We start from the raw sequence: 4,906 nt of genomic DNA, 5'->3' as shown, positions 1-4,906 counted from the left end.
CTCTCACATCCATATATGACCACTGGAAAAACCATAGCCTTGACTAGATGGAGCTTTGTTGGCAAAGTAACGTCTCTGCTTTTGAATATGCTATCTAGGTTGGTCATAACTTTCCTTCCAAGGAGTAAGCGTCTTTTAATGTCATGGCTGCAATCATCATCTGCAGTGATTTTGGAGCCCCCCAAAATAGGGAGATATAAACAGAGTCTATGTTATTGGAGTTGTTATACCTCCTTTAAACACCTAACAGGGTTTTACCTTCTCAATAAATGCTTCTTGGATGCAACTGAATAATTTCCACATAACTTGTATTGTTGACAAACTATATTTTCCCCTCTAGATTATAATGTTGGAGAAGGAAATGGCAACCCACTCCAGTGTTCTTGCCTGGAGAATCCCAGGGACGGGGGAGCCTGGTGGGCTGCCGTCTCTGGGGCCGCACAGAGTCGGACACGACTGAAGCAACTTAGCAGCAGCAGTAGCAGCAGATTATAATGTCCAGAGATAATAAAATCTCCTACAAAAATCATAGGTTTCAGAGTTCTGTGGCACTGGGTTTGAGTCCTGGATCAGACACTATCTAATTTGTGACCTTGGATAGCTAACCTTATTTCTTATTTGTAATGTAGATTTCATCATCTCCTTTGCATTGTTATCATTTTGGATTTGAGCTCCTGTGTAGACTGACACTAGATGAATTCTCAATAAACAGTATAACTTTTACAACTAGTTGTAATCATTGTATTTAGGCTGAACGAATCTTCATGGCATATTTTATGGTGACTTCTCTCTAGTGTTCCTTTTTAAAAAAATGTTTGTTGAATGAATGGAAAATGTGGCAATGAACAAGCGGAAACTTGGCAAGAACAAATTCCTGGGAATTAGGCTGTGAGAAGCATGAATGGGTCATTTCCTCTTCTCCTCAATCCCAAGGAACCAAATGGGATTCTTTCTTGGCCACCATGAACTAGGAATGAGAAAGCTATTTTGAGCATATGAACCAAGAATGTGGCCCCCCAAAAGTGAAGGAAACATTGGCGCTGTCCCAAGTTTTTGTAAATGTGAGTGACTACACTTGGACCACCCGTAGGGCTGTCCCACATTGTAGAAGGAGGCCACAGTGTCCCTATATTCACACAAATGCCCTAGTGCCACATGCCCGACCCTGGTGGAGCAGAGCAATTCAGTGTTTGTTGAGCTGGGGTGTAACCTGCATTGCAGTACCAGGCTACCTGAGCTAAGATGAGTCAGTTTGTTGCACATGGAGGCTCCCAGATGCTTTGTATGCTAAGCAGCAAGTTGGAACACTAGGAAAGGAAAATAACAAGGTTATGCTTTTCACTTCAAAATAGTAGCAAGAAGAGGAAGAAATGGAAGAAGGGGAGACGAAAAGGAAGCTTTGTTAGGTGCCTCCTATGTACCAGCTACTGTCCTAAACACTTAATCATGAGAGAACCACTCTGAGTTCATCCTACAAAGCAATTATTTTTAATTCTTCTCTTCTGCAGATGAAGAACTCAGGCCTAGAAAAATTTTAAAAATTGTCCAAGATCACAGAACTATTGTGACCTTTATTGAGATTCAAACCAGTGTCTAATCAGCCCCAAACTTATTCATGCTTTTCCCTGCTATTCATTAATTTTTAAAAAAATATTAATTTGGCACTTATTTATTCTATGTTAAAAACTGATATATCACTATAAACATAACAGCAGACAAAATATACAAAAATTCTTGCTCTTATAGAGCTTACTTTCTAGTGGGGAATTCAAATAATAAACAAATGAGTAAGATAAAGAATGTTAGGTGATGGTGAATGCTCTGGAAGAGAGTAGAACCAAGACGGGAGATGGGGCTGCAATTTTAAATGGAGCAATTAGGGAATACTTCACTGACAAGATAAAAGTTGGGCCAAGACATAAAGGATTAAGGGAGGGAGCTATGGGAATCCAGGGGTAAGTTTTCCAGGCAGAGGCAATGGCAAATGCAAAGGCCCTGTGGCTGGAATACTTTTAATTCACTTTAACCTGTGTGAGGAACAAGGGAGTTAGAGTAGTTGGAGCAGTTTTACTGGTGGAAGAGTGAGACGCCTAAAAATCAGGGTCCCACTATAGCAGAGACAGCATGGACGCTGTGGATCAAAAACATCACGTGGAGCATACAGGATCTGCAGAAGAAATTCATAACAGAAATAAACGCACAGAGAATGTGTGCTATTTACCTCCAAAGAGTGAACTGGGGGTATGAAAAAAGGATAGGGTAGAATTTATACTTTTCATTTAATACACTTCTCTACTTATTTTTAAACCAAACATGCTATTCAATTTTAAAATCTAATTAAATGAATTAATATTCTATAAATGTGCTTAAGTATTAATACATGCATAAGAATGTTTATAGCTTTTCTGTTCCTAAACAACCAATAGGGAGCTGCTTTTAAATACTGGGCTATCTATATAAGGATATATAGAGATACCTATAGAGTAGATCTACATACTGACTTAGAAAGAGGTCTAAGATTTAGGACTCAAAGCACTGGAATATGAAATGTACCTTATGGACATAATTGAATACATGTGCTCATTTATTTATATGTTGCTGTACAAAGTTCCTCTAAATAATTGTTTATACAGTAATAGCAAAAAAAAAAAATGGAAACTATCTGTTTACAATTATGGAACTGAAAAAAATTATGGTGCATTCAAATGCTAAACTATTAGTCATTTAAAATTATTACATATTTCTATATTTAGTATGAAAATACATGCTATGTATATTTAAAATTAATTTTAGAAAGCAAGCTTTTAAACTTTAAATTGCAGATGTGGAATGACCTCATTTTTTTTTTTTTCGATAAAAGATACTAGAAAGTAATTTCATGAAAGGAGGGATTTATTGTTTTCAGTGCTTTATTTCCTGAAAAACACCTGGTTCCTAGGGCATGGCCCACACACCGTTGATGTCTGTTGAATATTAAAACAATGAATAAAAGTGTAATAGATCAGATCAGATCAGTCGCTCAGTTGTGTCCGACTCTTTGCGACCCCGTGAATCGCAGCACGCCAGGCCTCCCTGTCCATCACCAACTCCCAGAGTTCACTCAGACTCACATCCATTGAGTCAATGATGCCATCCAGCCATCTCATCCTCTGTCGTCTCCTTCTCCTCTTGCCCCCAATCCCTCCCAGCATCAGAGTCTTTTCCAGTGAGTCAACTCTTCGCATCAGGTGGCCAAAGTACTGGAGTTTCAGCTTTAGCATCATTCCTTCCAAAGAAATCCCAGGGCTGATCTCCTTCAGAATGGACTGGTTGGATCTCCTTCCAGTCCAAGGGACTCTCAAGAGTCTTCTCCAATACCACAGTTCAAAAGCATCAATTCTTTGGCGCTCGGCCTTCTTCACAGTCCAACTCTCACATCCATACATGACCACAGGAAAAACCATAGCCTTGACTAGATGAACCTTTGTTGGCAAAGTAATGTCTCTGCTTTTGAATATGCTATCTAGGTTGGTCAAAACCCAAAGGACCGATTACAATATGTTAATAGAATTTATATTTAGGCATACCATTTAAATGGTTTTTATTTTTCTTGATACTTATCTGTATTTCCTAGGTTTTAACAAAAATAATAGTTTCACTTAATGCTTATTTAAAGTATTAAAAGTTTCAGAACATTTCAAGGCTAAGAGTTCAGAAAATATCTGTTTTCAGGAATGAGTATAACTAATCATTACCTAGCTGAGGACTCAGGGTTGAAGTGCAGGTAGTCAGACAATCAGTTTTTACTGGGTGGAAATGGTAGTTCTTGCAGGAGGCTGATAAGGAGAGACTGAAAAAATCAATGTGAACAGAGCTAAAGTCTAAAGAGTTTGGAGAGGGGAGCTGCTGTATCCTAGAAGATAATGATCCCTAATCATTAGGGAATTTGACTTGTACCAACTCATGATTTATTTTTGGGTTGCTCCTCTTGAGATTTGGGTAGCTGCCCTTGTGGACTACACAGTTCAGATTCCTCAGGAGTGTGTGTTGTGATTTGCATGTGATTCAGTCAATTACGCATTTTCTCTTGAAAATAGTGCCTTCATTAAAAGTAAGAACAAATATGGACTTGTAGCTCTGCCTGAGCAGGACTAAGACAGAAGTTTTGCATTTCCACTGGGGCCAGGAAGGAAGAACAGTTGGAGTTGGGCCAAAGCTAGTTGGCAGTTTCTTTCTTTGATTGAAAGTTAAAAGGAAAAGTTTGGAGATGCTTATGGAGAAGGCCCCACCCCAGTACTCTTGCCTGGAAAATCCCACAGATGGAGGAGCCTGGTAGGCTGCAGTCCATGGGGTCGCGAAGAGTTGGACACAACTGAGCGACTTCACTTTCACTTTTCACTTGCATGCACTGGAGAAGGAAATGGCAAACCACTCCAGTGTTCTTGCCTGGAGAATCCCAGGAATAGGGGAGCCTGGTGGGCTGCCATCTATGGGGTCACACAGAGTTGGACACGACTGAAGTGACTTAGCAGCAGCATCTTCAGCATAAGGCTATAGAGACACCCTTTCTAACATTTTAGAATTGTGTAAGAAATTTAAGATACTTACTGGCCTTCTATATCTACCACAACCTAAAGAGCTATAAATTAAAGTCAGAGAAACCCCAAGCTTTTTGAAGCTGTTTCTTCTACTTTTGTTTTCATCTTGTTTTAAGTATGTGCATTTTATTGAATTTATTATATCACTATATTTGATTTTTTTCTTCTGTTACTTCCTTTTATTCCTTACTCATGTACATGCTGGTAGTGTTTATTTTTCCCATTATCTTTTAGCTTTTATTGCCTTATTTACCTATTATACTTACTCTCTATATGATCTTTTTTAAAAAAATATTTTACCCTATCATATCATCTTAACACATCCCCTT

This window comes from Bos taurus, chromosome 10 (genome assembly GCF_002263795.3).
Source record: "Bos taurus isolate L1 Dominette 01449 registration number 42190680 breed Hereford chromosome 10, ARS-UCD2.0, whole genome shotgun sequence".
Classification (NCBI taxonomy): domain Eukaryota; kingdom Metazoa; phylum Chordata; class Mammalia; order Artiodactyla; family Bovidae; genus Bos; species Bos taurus.
Note: the sequence above shows the minus strand (reverse complement) of the source record.